Source organism: Gossypium hirsutum, chromosome D13 (genome assembly GCF_007990345.1).
Source record: "Gossypium hirsutum isolate 1008001.06 chromosome D13, Gossypium_hirsutum_v2.1, whole genome shotgun sequence".
Classification (NCBI taxonomy): Eukaryota; Viridiplantae; Streptophyta; class Magnoliopsida; order Malvales; family Malvaceae; genus Gossypium; species Gossypium hirsutum.
Genome location: NC_053449.1, coordinates 14,592,374 through 14,611,062, shown reverse-complemented (window position 1 = coordinate 14,611,062; position 18,689 = coordinate 14,592,374). Strand labels below are relative to the sequence as shown.

At 34.8% G+C, this 18,689-nt stretch overlaps 1 non-coding gene across 1 annotated transcript; it reads right to left on the bottom strand.

Annotated features, from left to right (window-relative positions):
- Nucleotides 1-434: 434 nt before the first annotated feature.
- LOC121225980 (small nucleolar RNA R71) lies at nt 435-541 on the bottom strand. Its single transcript, XR_005923880.1, has one exon. It is a non-coding gene; the product is annotated as a small nucleolar RNA R71 (small nucleolar RNA).
- Nucleotides 542-18,689: the final 18,148 nt, after the last annotated feature.

Below are 18,689 nucleotides of genomic sequence, written 5' to 3'. Positions count from 1 at the left end.
CTTTAGTTTGGTTTTAGTCAAGTTTTGCTTCTTTATTTAAATTCAATAAATTGTATAATTTGAGTCTTTATTGACCTTAGGGGCCGAATGAGGCCTAAGGGTGAGTTATATAATTTATTTAAAGTACTAATTAGATCTATTGGTGTTTAGATTATGATTAATTTAGTGCTCGCCTTCCTTGGCTACGGTCCTCAAAGTTTAAGGGCACAATGACGGAGGATCCAAATCAAAATTTAAAATGGTTCCTTTAGCTTTGTGATACTTATAAATACAACAGGGTCACCAACGACACTATTCGTGATCGATAGTACCCCTTCTCCTTAATAGATAACACTTTCTCTTGGCTAGAATCGTAGGCACCAGGATCCATTACGACATGGGACAAGCTCGCAGGAAAATTCTTACAAAATTTTCCCCCAATTAGTAAGACAGTCTAACTAAGGAGGGAGATCTCTACATTCAGGAAATTAGAAGGAGAAAGTTTCCATAAAGCTTGGGTGCATTTTAAGACACTGATTTTGAAATGCCCACATCATGGATTACCTGAGTGGCTGCGATTGCAATTGTTTTATAATGAGTTAAATACACATTCACGGTCAGGGTTAGATAGAGTAGCAGGAGGAGATTTAATGAACATGACATACGAGGATGCATATGAACTGATAGAAAACATGAGGATAAAACTCTTACCAGTGGCCAACTGAATGTTATACACATGACCAAAAATCATCTATGGTAAAGGTTGTCTTGGAGGATGACAAATATAAAAAAATAGTGGACATACTTAACCGCATAGAGACCACGGATAGCGCGTCATTTGTATATGGAGGAGACAAACCACTCTTCCACTATATTAACAATCCTATCAAGGATGTGAACTACAACGGGAATAGGGGTGGAAACCCTTATTCAAATACATACAATCCTAGATTGATAGATCACCTGAACTTGAGATGAGAAGGAAATCAAGGAGAAGGTAATAGTTCGAACCAAGTTAAAAAGGCTAACTATCAACCTCCTTATTTGAAAAAACCTCAGGAGAGGGCGAACCCAAATGACTATATTGTATGTGGTCAATGTTTGGATCAAATCAAAGGGGAAATGCAGTCGATGAGGACAGATGTGAAACATGTGCAGTCTGAGTTACCAATTTAGGGAAAACATTTACTAAGCTTAGAGATCATATGAGTCAATTAATGAGCATTATGGGAGATATCAAGAGACAAATTGGCACTGATATCCATAGTAATACTCAAGATAATCCTTGAAGAGAGGGGAAGGAGCATTTGAAAACAATCATGCTCCGATCAGGTAAAGTGCTGAGTAGCCCGGAGAACCTTCAAAAGTTGATGACAAACCGAAGTTGGAAGAAGTAGTTGAACCGGTAGATGAGCTGGAAGAAGAACCAACAAAGGAACCCACAATCACAAAGGTACCATTCTCATCACAGTTGAAGGAGAAACAAAGACGAGACAAATATGATTTTGTAAGTTTTTTAAATTTATTTAAATCATTAAATGTTAAACTGATGTTGATAGACTTAATTGAAAAAGTTCTGAAGTATGTCAAGTACCTTAAATAAATTATGTTAAGGTGTAGAAAAATTAAAATTGGAGAGCAGGTTAATATAGACGCATCATGTAGTGTGCTAATATCTAGACATGTTCTCCTGAATTTAAAAGACCCGGGGAGTTTCACAATACCTATAAAGGTAGGGGATATTAAATTTAAAAGACCCGGGGAGTTTCACAATACCTATAAAGGTATGGGATATTCTTTTTAGCAAAGCTCTATGTGATTTCGAAGCTAGCATAAACCTAATGCCTCTGTTAATATCTAAAAAACTTGGGTTAGGCGACCTAAAAAATATACAGATTACATTACAGTTAGCCGATAGTTTGTTAATACAACCTAAGGGAGTATTGGAAGATATATTGGTTAATGTGTATAATTTCATAATTCCCACATACTTTGTGATTCTCGACTTTATGGAAGACCATAAAATACTTATTCTACTTGGTAGGCATTTTCTACCTACGTCAAGGTCCACCATCGATCTAGAAAAAAATTAATTAAACATGAAGATCAATGGTGAAACAAAAACTTTTAAATGTAGACACTATTAGAGTGGGGAAAAGAGGAAAAAGTAAGGAGAACATTGTATTGAAATATCTAACCTTAAACCTAACCACCCTGAATCAAGGAAAATATTTTTGTAATCGGTGTAGGTCAAAAGAATAGGTTTAAAGAATGAGACAATGGAAAAAAAGAGTGGCATGACGAGCGATGGACTAACACTGAAAGAAACAATAAAAACATCCTCATATGCATCAAATAAGCTGTCGGACGAATCTGATAGTAGAACTTGATAGTTTGGTTTAACCTTTAATTTTATGTAAACAATATATCTAATTAACTGTTTAGACTATATTCTAATTTGTATCAAATTTACATTTTATGGGAACCAAAACACTTTAAAAATTGAAAATTTAGGCAAAAACAGAGTCAGTGTCGGAACACAGTAAGCCTGTGTCGTAACTCCAAGGCTAGAATTGAAGGAATTAAGAAACCCAACTCGATGTCGCGACATGAACTCTGTGTCGCAACAGCGAAGATAGTATACCTAGAATTTCAAAATTTTTGAGTGTGTCGTGAGATTGAACCCTGATGTCGGGACAACAACAAACTGCCAGGGATGTCACGACACGGAACCCCTATGTCATGACATCACTGTAATTTTTTGCAAATGCACAACGTGATTGGCTTAACTCAATTTTACCTAGTTTATAACACTAAAATACTTATTTTAAATACTTAAAAGCTCTTTTAACTTAAAAATAAAACCCTCCTAATCATTAAACTCTTCCAAAATCTCTTAAAACCCTAACCCTTTTTTCTTTTCTTAAACTTTTTGTTTCCAAAACCCTCATTTTCTTATTTGATTTGATGCAGGAATTAGCAAGTCATAGTCAACAATAGAACAAGCTCTGCCAAGGAATCCGACTCATCTTCATTTGAGGTTAAGGATTCCTAATTCCTATTTTACTGTTCCTTTTCTTGTGAAATACATTGCCTAAGTTATTAGTTTTTCTAAAGTTTTAATAACGGATATTCGTCTTAGGAAGAGTAGAAAAACTAACGTACAAGAACCATCGACGGTTTTGAATCCTTTAAAATTTCGAAACCAAAATGTCGAGAAGTATTTTCTCAAACTTCAAGGCAAAACTTTTATCTAGGAAAGGGGATTCAAACTATCAATGGTTCTTTGCAATAAAATATGGTCCTTAGTATGGTACCATAGATGGGAACAGTTTTGTGTCACTCCCAAAGAAATCGTTAAAATTCCACTTTTTCAAGAATCTCATGCCGCTTTAAAAGACAAGGAAACCCGATGACCTCGTGAACAAATGTGGAAAACATAACAATAAGGGGTAAGGATGTACTATTCTCCCCAAAAAATATTTGCAAATATTATCATACTCCATACTATGAATCTGATTACTTACAAAATATTAATTTAACGAAATTTAAAGATATAGATATAGAAAGCATCGTAAAATACTTAACCAAAAATCGAGGAGAATGGAACGTCAGATAAGATACCAAACTACCGACTAAGTTTAATCAAGAAATAATGTTTCCAATAGCTAAAATATAGATGTAATTTATTTGTACTAGAATTATATCAGCTCTTAACGTTTCTAATGTCAATACATTCTGAGCTATTTTAATATATGATATTCTACAGAAAAAATAGATATGCATAGGACAATGGATCCATCAGAACATGAAACATTGTGTCAGTGACCAGAAGGTTGGGATTTTCTTTCCTCATCTTGTGACAACACTTTGTAAAGGCGCATAGGTTCCTATGGAGGAGAACGAGAAATTTATGCGCCAAAAAAGAGTTTAATCGGTGATTCTATGTACATTCAGTATGTGGAACTTAGCTGGAAACAAATTATGTACTAGAACCAGAGGAGAAAGGAAAAGACAGATGTCCCTCCCTCGATCAAAATAAAAGAAAAGATGACGCCAAGAAAAATGGGTGAGAGCAGAGAAGCTAAAATAGACGGGATGATATGATGAATGTAAGAAACGGGCCCAGTTCTTCAAGAATTTACATGTCAAAACAACATGAGAGTTCCAAATTATCTACCGGACATGTTTGGCTTAACTTAAACCTATCAGGAAGAGGAAGAGCCAAAAAGTGAAAAGGAAGAAAGTGATGAGGCAAGAGAAGTGGAGACAACCTTTGACGAGTAGGAAGGTGATTGAGTTGCTAGTTCTATTTTTATAAAGACTAGAATTAATTTAGGATAATTTTTAATTTTTGTTTTAGGAGTAGGATTAATAGTAGATTTTTGTTTGGTTGCCTTTGCTGTTCCAGAATTTTGTATGTAGGAACCTCACATGAAGAATCACAAAAATTCCAATCTTTCGATGATCATATAAGGAAGCACCTACCAATAGCCTACGAAACCATCACGATCAATCGGGTATCTTCTTTCTTTATCCTTTCACGGTTAGACATAGGATTTTTTTTAAATTTTTTACGCTTTTCTTTGATTTTTATTGGCAATTGTGTGCTTGAGCTTGTAGAAATAAAAGTTATTGTTTAGGAGAATGTATATAGGTTGATTGTATTTGCTATAAATTTGGCATGATAGTAGATGATTTAAATTTTTTTATTATTAGATTACTAAGTTCTATATATTACACTGTTAATAAGCATTAAGTAATTGAATGAAGCATATGGTATAGGAAACATAGCGAAACAAGCATGCTAGTATGTATGATAAAATTTTGAACTTGTGATTATTTGGTTGATTAAATTTGTGAATATTGAGATACTTAGGGATGACCTAAGGCATTGTTTGGTATACCTAGAGCCAAAAAGCTAACCTTATTTATTCATCCTTAGTACCTATATTTGATCCAGAAAACACTTCTTGATGAACCATCATGCAAAATTTGAGCAAAAAATGTTACATTGTATTTACCCTTTTTCACTGGTCCTGAACTACACGACTATAGATGTTTAGTCATACGTATTGAGGGTTAAGTAGATAGATGATGATGAAATTTTTGCAAAAATAGAGTGAAATAGGAAAGATTAGTTTGATAAAGTAATTCTGGGTTAGCCAGTTTGTGTAGCAAAAGAAAAAATTCAAAAAGAAAATAGAAAAAGTAGAAAAAGTTTGTGAAAGTAAAAGCATTTGTGAATGAGAAATATATAGAAAAAGAAGAAAGAAAAGTGAAAAAGTCACCAAAATAGAGAGACCCATTCATTAGTGAACACAAACTCGTGAGCTAGCCATAGTTGTTGTATTATGTTGTGATTTCTTATGGTGAAATAAGGAAGGTTAGAGAAGGAGAAATAAGGCGGTCAGCGGGTAAGGGTCACTAAGGGGGAAGAATAAGGAACAATATGATGTGCCAAACTATTTTCATGCTTGAAACTATTTGATACTTACTATTCTCGAATTTCATACCTGTCCTAAGCCTCAGAACGTTATGAGCCGAAATCCCTATGTGATCTAGGTAGACTTATTAATGAATTGATATCATACTGAATAATTACCTTTACGACTATTTGTATTCTACTAGGATAATCAAATTCCCTGTATAAATTATTGATGGTTCCCTACATTTGAAAACCTTAATGCTTGTATGCTTTGTATTATACTGAACTTAGGTGTGTGATATTAAAAGTGGTAGGTCAACTATATATTATGCCCAGATTATGTGTAAGTATGAGATGTTTAGTCATGTGTTCCGAAACCTAACATTCATAACCATACTTGTTCAAGAGTCATCTTTCCATCTACTGTTTTTGTTTGCCTTGCTTGAGGACAAGTAATGACTTAAGTGAGGGGGAGTTTGATCTGTAGTAATTTGGAATAGCAGATCACAATAGTTTTCGCATTTGAAGAGCTTGAACACAAGAACTTTAGTTAGGTTTTAGTCAAGTTTTTGTTACTTTATTGAAATTCAATAAATTGTGTAATTTGAGTTTTTATTGACCTTAAGGGCCGAATGATGTCTATGGGTGAGCTAATATACTTTGTGAGTGTGCAGGAGGCCATTAGAAGGTGTGCTAACTTGATACTGGTCATTGTGTTGCAACACAGAGAGTTGGATGTCACAACATAGGGAACAGAATAGAAGAATTTCAAGACTACCTTCGGTGTCACGACACAGCCTGAGGATGTAGTGACACACTCCTGAAGATACCCCGAAGATGAGCATACTGTCTTCGATGTCACGACACAAGACCTGGTGTGTCATGACATTGACTTTGTATGGGAAATAATCACGAGCCAGGGGTCTTTTGGTTTGCACAATCAAACATTAAGCACGGGAGCAGTAGCTGACCTATGGTTAAGGACAAAAACTACTCTAATTCTATAAATAGGCTCATTTAACACATGTTATGGACAACTATTGATATTGTATAATTTTCTTCATAGTTTTAGTCTCTAGTTTTGTGTTTCCTTAGGCTTTAGGATTATTTCTAGTTTTGGTATTTGCTTTTGTTGGGAGATCTAATTTGTAGAATTATTTCCTATTGTTATTTCCTTAGGCTCATTTAACACATGTTATGGACAACTCTGCGTGGATTTGACATTACTTTCAATACAATTCAGGCTTCTTCTAAACTCTATTGTCTCGATTCGTTATTCATGTCTATTTTCTATATCAAGTTTATCATGTTTATAAGATTCATGAGGAACTAATCTTTTCTTAACGGATAAGTTATTTGGGAGAGAAAGAATATAAAACTTAGGCTTGACGACCAATGGAAGTCATTTAGTTGGGAATTAACCCAAAATTGGTAAGGTCGATCAATGAACACCTTAGCCCGGAATCGATCTGGACCACGAGGTTGAGAGATAAGTAGTTTCTGCCGATTCGTTATTCTAGTGGAAGATCGGACGATTCTACTAGGGCAACGAGAAGCCTAAAGCAACAGTTGGTTATGATTACTAAAGCAAGCTAATCATCCATGCTCAGATTTGATACCGTTTACTTATTGATTTCCCAACCCTTCTTTACTTATGTTACTATCTTTATTATTAGAAAAACCCCCAAAAATCACTATTTATGTTTATTCGTAACATAATTTACTTAAAGTACTAATTAGATCTATTGGTGTTTAGATTAGGATTAATTTAGTGTTCGCCTCCCTTGGGTATGATCCTCAAAGTACTCACTGACTTCGTTGTAACTATATTACAACCTGACCCATACACTTGCGGACACCACCTTTTTGACATATTTTGTGCAGGATTTCTACTCTGGACATTGGTACGTTTGGAGGCGGTCACTATCTAACTCTCAATGTCTATGGCTCAAAGTCCATTACATAGTGCAATTAAAGAACGGGACAGAGAAAGATCAAGTACTAGACTCGTTTAGGCTTAAGGCTTTGATATCAAGGCTTCGCAAGAAAAGGGTACTTGAGGCTCAAAGATATAGGAACTAGGGGGACTTGTCAAAAGGGAAGCTTGCTCTAGGCTATTTCAAACAATGCCTAAGGTCTTTCCCGAATCAATCGCCTAACAACAATTCTTTCAAGCATACATTTACGTAAATGAGAAATTAACAATTCATTATTTATCTACAATGATCCGTATATTTTATTCATCCTATGATACACTTTATACATTTTCATTTAGTTTATTGCCTCTAGTCTATTATACACATTAACTAATTGAACTAATTAGTCTAGAATTAAGAATAAGAAGTTATCTAGCATTATTCAAAATTTACAAGTTTAACAATTCTATATACTTATTCAATAGGTACAACTAGTAACCCATTACCAAATTGTAGTCCAAGCACCTTGAAATTACACAAAATAAAAACAAAAATGAAAAATATTTTTGAATAATTTAAAAACAAAAGGAAAAATATTTTTGGAGTTATTTGAATTTTTTTGAAAAAAGTAAAAAAAAAAGTTAACATATACACACAAACTAACATAAAACAATAAAAATAGAACACACAACATTATGCGCACCTCCCATTCTTAGACTACACATTGTCCCCAATGTGTCCCAAACCAAATATAGGAGGTTACCAAACTTCCCTTGAATGGAGCATCATACTAGCTCAGGGGTTCATCTTCTCATTGAAGTTAGCAATGTTTTGTAGTCTTTCAAGGTAAGTCTTTGAACATAAAATGAATACTCAAACAAAAATGCAAACAACTAGACACAATACACAAATTATAAATGATAAGGAACAAATCAAAAGTAGTTTATAGTTTACATGCTGCATAAAAAATGAAAATAAATGTGAAAACATGTCACTAATATCGAGCGTCTTCGAGATCCTCACTCCATCCTGCAATTCCCTTTCCCTTCCCTTCACGATCAGCCTTGTAGAAGACATCTCAGGTTGGTTACTTGACTCATGGATGACAGGTTGGTCACAGCGTAGATGCAAAAACACTCTCGAAGTTTTTACGATAGGATGTGAAGTTGTCATCCTTTGTGGCCTTGTCATCCCCTTCTTCTACTTCTTCGAGTGCCTCTTATTGTTCCTCCCAGATTGTATTACCTTCTGATACATCGCTTGATTATTTAGGCCATTCTAAGCTTTCTGCCCCTTTGCTTGTCATAAAAGTGTCCACGAATGGTTTCATGGCCTCCAGGAGTCTCATGTTGTAGCAAACATCTCTTCCCAGCCTACATTACCACATTTTAGGCTCATCCTCAATTTTCTTTGTTGCACTTTTCTTTTTAATTATTGGAGGCACTTTCATCTTTTGCTTCCTCTACACATTCCATTCTTGGCTTTACTTCCTTTGGAGCTCTTAAAATTGCCTAAGCATAGAGTCTGCAATGATACTCTGAGTGGGGCAATGGAATTGCTTGGTTGAATCCGTTACCACCCTTGCTCGATGGCACAAGTTCATGATTAGGTGGGGGAAATAGATACCAAAATTTTTACCAAAGACACACTTTCTGACTTCTTAATTTATCCATCTCCCTAGGGACAATCATTTTTTCTGAAAAATGCAATATAGAAGAGTCGCTCAAAATATATTAATAGTGTTAGTGTTTAAAAGAGGGCTGATACGAGTACAAAAAAATTACATCCATAATTTGGCAACTAGAAACATAGTAGCTTGCTTAAAAGATAAAGGGTGATTCTTGTACCCTTCTAGTTTCCATTCCCCCTACCCTCAGTTAAAAATGATAATACATCGTCCATATCAACATTTTCGAAATGATCAAGATCCATAGCGGAAAAATCATCACTCTTACAGTGAGGGATTCCATAGTAGTCACTAATAGTCTTAGGGGATATGTCAACTTTCTTGTGCCTAATATACATCTTATTCTTTTCGAAACATTTTAAATTTGAGTAAAACTCCAAGACAACCACTATCACCGCAGGTGTAGTTGGCACCATCACGAAATTCATCCATTGATGAAAATGAATTAATCCCAAACCTCATTGTAATGTGTTGTTGATGGGTCGAAATCTCTTTCAAGAATAAACAAATGTCCTTAAATGGATAATAAAAGGCTTCGGCCTCTTTCGACTTAAACTTATCCGGAACATACTTTGGTTTCGGAAGTGATTCGGGTTGGGATTTCACTAGTTCTTTTTCATTCTAGGAGGCATGTTTATCACCCTTTAAACTAAGCTAACTATCAAGTAAGGACTAACCAACTAACCTTCAACCAATCAACACTAAAACCAAAATAAGATAGAAAAATAGAAATTTCAATAAAAGAAAGAAATAGGAAACTTGAACCGTGTTAGTTTGATGGGTTTGTTGTTTGGGGCAACAAGGTGCCGTGTTTTCCAAGCCAAAAGAGTGGAGTACTTACAAAAGAAGACAACTAACAAAAAATAAAGCAAAGAGAAAAGAGATATTGAAAAGAAAAATAGAGGATATTGAAAGAGAGATTGAGAGAAAATAGAGAAGGCAGAGTTTTTAAGGATTCAGGGTTGAAAGAAAATAGTAGTCACTTATGCTACAAGCCATACAATATCAACCATTAAACTAATACAAAATGCATAAAAAAACCTGCCAAATATACCAAATAACATCCTCCCTAAGTGCGTAACCAATATGCCACATTTGGCACTACAATTCAAACATAAACAAACCTAACATTTCATGACCATTCAATCATCAAATCTACTTCATTCATCAAACCAAGTTCACCAATTAACCAAAAACATAATCAACATTTCATAACCAAGATAACATGATAGATACCAAGTAGGCTTATACCAACACAAGCCACAACCATTATAGCTTACAAACTTATACACTTAATTCATATACCCAATGGCACAAAACATAACCAAGTGCTTATGAACATACATTGCCAAAACCCTAGTTACATGCCACATAACTGAATCCGGAACAAATAAAGATTACCTAATGAGAGACTAGATAGTGTGAGCTCTGGGTTGATTCAACTAACTCGCTACGCAAAATAACCTATTCAGAGATAGGAAAGCAAACAAGATAATTATTACGAATTCTTAGTAAGCTCGTATGAAATTCATTTAACCTACCTTGAAAAATTTATAATTAAACTATGAAAACATAATGTAAAAAATACAAATATCATTTGGCATCTTGCTACATCTAGAAGTTAAAACAATACAACTCACCTCAGTTCACCTTTAATTAAAAGGACTAGCTACTATATAGTTCCCTATTATCACAATTTAACAACAACAGGTGAGATTACCACACACAAATCAAATAACATTTCCAAGGATACCATTTAATCTATATAAAATATAATACCCCTAGCCCGTATCCGTCGGAGGACTAGGGCTACGGAGCATTATTAAAACATAACGTCATACAACGAACAAATTAATTTATAAATAAATCACAAGGTAAAACATAACAATATCAAAACAAAAATGTACATACGGTTCCTTATACGAGCCATTGAGGCCGAAAACATACATTGGAAACAATTCGAGACTAAATAAAAAAACATATGAAATTTCTCAGAAAAAGTTAAAATTTTTCATACTATAGGAGTCACATGGTTGTGTGATGCACACGGCCAAAAGACACGCCCATGTTTTAGGCTGTGTGGGCATTCGAAATAGGGACACATGGCTGTGTCCCAGCCCATGTTTGTACCCGTGTAACTCTCTGACTTGGGCCACACGGCCAAGCCACATGCTCGTGTGCCACGCCGTGTACCCTTCGAAATAACCCCACATGCCTATGTGCCAGGCCGTGTAATAGCTTGACTTGCAACCCTTTTAAAAGCTACAGGGGACACACGACCGTGTCACCTGGCCGTGTGTCACACATGGTTGAGACACATGCCCGTGTCTCTGCTAGTGTGGACGAAAAATAGGCCATTTCCAAGACTTTTTCTCACCCAAAATCACAACTCATGCACAAGCCAATTGCACCTAAAATCAAGCATTCAAAACTCACTTTGCATATGCATATCCAAGCTTAATCAACCTAAAATCTAACCATTCAACCAATATGCCAAAATGGCACCTCAAACAAAACAATTTTACTTAAACACCTAACCAATTCAATCTACAACTAAACTACTAATTAAAAAAATTCACTAACACATTTTTCATAATGATCTTATACCAAAAGTTCATAAACAACCAATGCAAAAGTGACCATTTCTCACCTAAGATGAACCATACTAATTTGGCCAAAGATGCTTACTTCCAAAATACAAAAAAACTAACTATTTTCAACATTATGCCACATTCATTCCACATCAACCATTAATTGCTACTATATCATTCCCTTCAACATTTCCTTACCATTATCTTAACCAACACAAGATCAATTTAACAACCACACAAAATACCATATATTCTTAACAACATACCAACTAATTTATCAACCAAAATAACATATATACAAGCCACACATAATGGCTAAATTCATTAAACAAGACACAAATACATGCCATAATAACCATTATTCAAAATCTTCAAAATATACCGATATAACCGATGGATAGCGTGATGGATCTCTGACAAGCTTCCAAACCACATGAACCTTCGATTAACTAGAATCATAAGAGAAAATCACACAAGTAAGCATAAAATGCTTAATAATTTCGTAAATTATTAACATTACTTACCAATTCATTATAAAAGCTTAAAGGCAAAATAGTGAACATATCCAACCTTGTTTGGCACTAGCCTAAGCACCAACAATAATTCACAAGTATAATTAGCATATAAATTAACCAAACTCATTATATACAAAGAGCGTCATTAAGCTTTCCATGTAAACATTCATTCTATTATGAACATACTAAGAATCTTTAATCAATATCTTATCATACCTTTCCCATGCGTTCGTGACAATATAAGTCGATGCTTATACCAATCCTTCAATTTTTGTATACCCGTTGAACCACTAAAATAATATCGGATATGCGGGATCACGCACACTAAGTGCCTACATGTGGTCGAACCCCTACTAACTCATATCTCATATCTCATATCAATGCTCTCTCTCAATCCATAAATAGGTTTGCTCATACAAGCTATCAGTCAAGATGTAGCTACATGGTGCAGCTTACACAAGCTGTCAAGTAACCGCAACACATGTCAGAAACTCAACCACCGGTAGGACGTATGAGACCAGCTCCCAAAACACGGTAAGCCGAAAGTCATTGAAACTTTGTTGGATAATTTGATAGAGTCATAATATCAAGACTATAACATAAAAGAACTTAAATCAAACATAATTTAATACTAATTAAATATTTGAACTTACCTCAAACACGTACGGAGAAAAACAATCGATTAATCAAATACTTTTTCTTTTCCCCGATCTAAATCCATACATTACTTTTCTTGATCTATATAATCAAATTTAACTCACTTAAAAATCATTCTATTCAATTTAATCCAAAAATCATGTTTTGAAAAAATTACACTTTTTCCCCTTAAATTTTAAATTCAATACAATTTAGCCCTATCTTATAAAAATGCAAATTCATGCAATTTAATACCAACCCATTATGGCCGAATATCACCTAGGCCATTAGCAAGCCCTATACTTTATTTAATTCACAATTCCACCATGAATGATTTTGTATTTTTCAATTTAATCCCTAATTGACAAATTTATCAAAATTTCCTAAAATTTCACCAAACTTTCATTTTCATCCATCAAGCATAAAAAAACTAACATAAAATCATGGTAAAACCCTAGAATTTTAAAAATTTTGCAAATTAATCCTTGGGTTAGCTAGACTAAGCTACAACGACTACAAAAGCATAGAAATCATTAAAAATCAAACAAAAATGCACTTACATACACGAGGGAATGTTGGACAAATGCTTGGTGTTCTTTAATGGCTTCTTTGTTGCTATATTCAGTTGAAGAATGAAGAAGAAAATATGATACTTTTATTTTTCTTACTTTAATTTTAGTTTATTTTATGAATTACCAGTTTACCCTGACCTATACATTAAAACATACAAAAATAATGTCTATCATTGTCCACCATTAATATTAATGGTCTAATCGGCATTTAAGGCTACTCACATCGAATTACATAATAATTAACACCTTTTACTAATAGAACATTCTTTTTGCACCTTATGCGATTTAGTCCTTTTTATCAAATTAAGCATACTAACGATAAAATTTCTACACAAAATTTTTATACGATGCCACTATCATGCTGCAGACCATATAATAATAACAAAATACATTTTATCATGTCGAATTTGTGGTCCCAAAACCACTGTTCTGATTTCACTAAAAAAGGGCTATTACAACTCCCCCTAAAAACTTTTCGTCCCCAAAAATCTTACCAGAAAATAGATTAGGATATTGCTTTCTCATAGCTTTCTTAGGTTCCTAGGTGGCCTTTTCTATCCCATGACGTTGCCAAAGAACCTTCACTAAAGCTATGCTTTTGTTTCTTAACTCTTTAATCTCTCGTGCCAAAATTCTGATCAATTCTTCGTTATACGACATGTTGGGCTGAATCTCAACATCTGTCGTGGAAATTATATGCGAAGGGTTTGATCAGTACTGTCATAGAATGGATACATGGAACATATTCTGAATCTTTTCTAACTCTGACGGTAAAATGAGTCGATACGCCACTGGCCCTATTCTTTCGATAATCTCATATGACCCGATAAATCACAGACTAAGCTTCCCTTTTTGACCGAAACAAAGAATCCTCTTCCAAGGTGATACTTTTAGAAATACCGTGTCACTAATCTAAAATTCAATATCTTTTTGTTTTAAATCTGCATACGATTTCTGTCAATTTGAAGCTGCTTTCAAACTGGCACGGATTATTTTCACTTTTTCTTTAGTATCTCGAATCAAGTGAACTCCGTGAATGTTTTTCTCACTGAGTTCAGTCCAATACAAAGGAGTTTGACATTTACGACCATATAAATCTTCGTGCGGTACCATCTTTATACTTGACTGATAACTGTTATTGTATGCGAATTCAACCAACGATAAATATTTCTCCCAAATACCTTCGAATTCTAAAACACAACAACGAAGCATATCTTTGAGTATCTGAATTACTCGCTTAGATTGACCATCTATCTAGGGATGAAATGAGGTACTAAAATGTAACCGCGTACCTAGATTTTCCTGTAACTTACTCCAAAATCGCGATGTAAACTGAGGATCTATACCTAAAATAATAAAAACTGGCACCCTATGCAATCTGACAATCTCAGAGGTGTACAACTCAGATAATCTCTCAAGAGAGTAATCTGTACGTACCGTAATAAAATGTGCTAACTTCATTAGACGATCAACAACAAACCAAACATCATCTTCTTTCTTGGAGATAGGGGTAAAACCAATATAAAATCTATAGTAACTCGCTTCCATTTCCACTCTGGTATCATCACTGGATGCAACAAACCAGAAGGTACCTGATGTTCAACTTTTACTTGCTGACATACTGATCGATTGTAAACGACACAGCAATAATGTGCAAGCATACATTGTTGATGCAAGTATAATAGAAAGACGTGAACTAACTGACATTATGCTCTTAAGATGAGCCTTTCTCTTCGTGTTAGAGGTCTCCTACTCTTCGTCTATACCAATTATCGCATGTATTATCCCTCTAACCTTCTTTTTACCTATGCCAATACCTTGCAAACTCTGACCTAACGGTGAGGTATCTTCAGCCACAAAATCTTTTAGCTTGCCATTTCTAATAGCCTCATATATAGCATCTTTCAAAGAGAATCTATCCTCAGTCTTATGCCCCCCGTCATTGTGAAAACTACATCTGTCTCTCGAGTTTGTTCTTGACTAACTACGTCACATAGGTGGAGGGCTTGGTAAAATGCCCAAACTCCTGACCTGATTAAAAATGTAGGTAAGCGAAGCATTTAAGGTAGTGTAAGGTTTAAATTTTCCATGTGATTAGTTCCTCTATTGTCTCCCACCTTGTACACGAAGACCATGAGAAGGAGGACCTTGCTGGCTGATATAACACCCCATACCTAGTTCGAGCTCCGAACTCGAGTTACGGAATGCCGCGTTAGCCACATAAGTGACTCTCTATTAAATCCCAACCTAACCTCCAACACACCATAAATTAAAACAAAAAAATATGTTTAAGTTTCTAACAACTAGCAAATTACTATATAAGTTCTTCCATTAATACCCTTAAACTAACTTTTATTCATGCGATATTCTAGTTAAGTAAAAAGTATACTCATCTCAACATCAAGGTTCACTCCTAATATAGCTCGCACATTGTAAGTCATTGCAGTGTAAGACTCATTAAACATGGTAAGTTTTGTGAACTACCCCTACATTTCTAGATATTGTGAGTTCGGTTCATAGGGTTTCTCCTATTTGTATATAAAAAATTATTAAAGGTTCACAAAACCAGTTTGACATTTGTCAGGGTTCACACTTTGCATAGTTTGCTAACCTTGGCGAACTCTATATAAGTTTGTCAGTTTTGTATATTTCAATCTATTGCTTATAGCGACCACTAAGTTTAAAAATTTATTACTTAAGAACTTGTAATATAAGAAAGCATCAATCAAACTTGGATTATCTTTATATACTTATAATTCAGATGTATTTATAAAGTATTATTGATTCAAAAATAAAAACATAAATATAACATAAGAAAACATATAAATAACTTTAGTCTTAGGACAATCGGTGAAGTCATTAGAAAGATATCTCTAAGCCCAAGCAGTATCTCACATTGCCTTTACGTCCAAAGTTCACTTGTAATATATGATCCGTTTGGATCACTAGCCTAACCACTACATACAATGCGATCTAATGATATACAATATTCAGAATGGAGGGTGTGAGCTCTAGCGGACTCGGTGAATGTACAGGAAAGAATAACCACATAGCATGTACAAAACATAGGTTAAGCAAAAACTTTGGCAAGGTCACAAAATTGTGAACTAGGTTCGCCATACTTATGCGAAGTCCAATTCAAAAATACTCAATGTCAGTTAACTTAAAAATAGTAAAACATTATATTTCGAAAAACACAATCTTATTTACATGCTCTTTCCTATTGGAAAAGAAAATCTCCGTATAACTCCTTACTTTGACTTAAAGAGCCTAACATGTCCAGTAAGTGTAGCATAAAGCTAAACACTCTCCAACAGACCAACATGTCACATTAAATGGAGCTTAGCTTGATATTCTCTTATCTCACCAACCTATCCCACGGCTTATCGCCCAAATCACAAAAAAAAAATTAGTTGAGTATTCACAATCCTATGGCAAGTCATCCTATCAAACAATTTCAGAAGATTATATTGTCAAAATATTTACTAAATCATAGAGCTCGCAAATCATGAGGAGCTCGTAAATCACTGTTCATATCTAGCTCACACTATAGAGTTTGCATATTACTGTTCATAAAAATACATATTTAACATATTCACAAAATAGAGCTTAGAAAAGACCTACTCTCGAAACTTAGGTTAAAACCCTAAGCTCCTGATTAACACTATGGTTCACACACACATTTGGCGATGCCTGAACACTCACAAGTTTGTTGAAAGCTTTAGACAAGCTTTACCATTTCTTTGTCTTTGCTTGTAGACAGTTGTGATCGGTTCATAATTTCACAAACATACACAAGTTACTAACAAACAAAGAACATGAAAACAAGCGGACCTAGGTTCACACATGCTAATCTTTCGGTGAACCTAGTTTCTTTTGTTACGATCCTTTTTTAATTACTTCTTAACAGCAACAAAACATACAAACATAGTCTTACTTGTAATCCTAAGAGCTAGGTTTTGGGTAAAAACTTGACAACAAAATAATCGCTGAGGAAATTTGAGAGAATTCTATCATTCAAAATAATATGAATTTTCGATGGGAAGAGCTTCATTTATAGGCACTAAGTGTTTTTAGTGTTCTTAGGATACTCTAGTCAAAGTAGTAGGAAAGAGTTGCATGCATGGATGGTGTTACGAAGAGAAATTAAGTTTTCTTCCTAATTTTGGTGTAATTACCCTTCGACTACTCTTACTTTTGCCTTTCAACCCAAAAAAGTGATCACAGCTCGCCAGGGCCACTAGCGTTCCCTGCTTCGTCAAGCCCAGCGACAATCATAGTTCACTAAATCCATTGCAAAGCCCAACTTGCCAAGCCTACTAGAGAACACCAGTTTGCCAAGCCTACTAGCAAACACCGGCTCATCAGGCCTCAAACTCCTAGGCCATGTTCTAGGATGTTACAACTCTCCCCCTCTTAAGGAATTTTGTCCTCAAAATTACCTATGTCAAAACAAATGAGGACACTGATGCTTCATTACTTTTTCAGTTTCCCAAGTGGCTTTTTGGTTTTTCCCTAACACTTTGACTAAAGGAATTCTCTTGGTTCGGAAGACTTTTTCCTTGAGAGCTATAATCTCAACAGTTTCTTCATCGTATGAAAGATTAGGTCACACCTAAATTTCATCTACTGTCGTTACATGGGATGGGTCTGCATGATATTTCCTTAGCATGAACACATAGAAAACATCATTGATTTGCTCAAGTTCTGGTGGCAACTTGAGTCGAGAAGCTATTAGACCAATCTTTTTAACCACTTCATATGGACCAATGAACCTTGGACTTAATTTCCCTTTTACCCAAAACCATAAAACTTTCTTCCATGGCGAGACCTTTAAGAACACTTGCTCGCCTACTTAGTGCTCAATATCTCGTCGTTTTAAATCAGCGTACGATTTTTGCCTGTCTAAAGCAATCTTCAGTTATTCACATATCATCTTTACGTTCTCCTCTATTTCGCGAACCAACTCTAGTCCAACTATCCGTTTTTCATCTAATTCTGCCTAAGGGAGTATTATGCTTTCTTCCATAAAAGGCCTCAAAGAGTTCCATTTGGATGCTTGCTTGATAACTATTGTTATATGCGAACTCTACTAAAGGTAAATAACATTCCCAACTTCCTATGAATTCTACCACACAGCTTCACAGTATGTCTTGCAGTACTTGTATCACCTTATCAGATTAGCCATTTGTTTTCGAATGATAGGCAACACTAAAGTAAGTTTTGAACCAAAAGCCTCTTATAGACTTTTCCAAAATCTCAAAATGAATTGAGGATCTTAAAAGAGGTAATGGAAATTGGTACGCCATGGAATCACACTATCTTTGCGATGTATAGTTCTGCCAATTTTTGCAGAGTATAATTT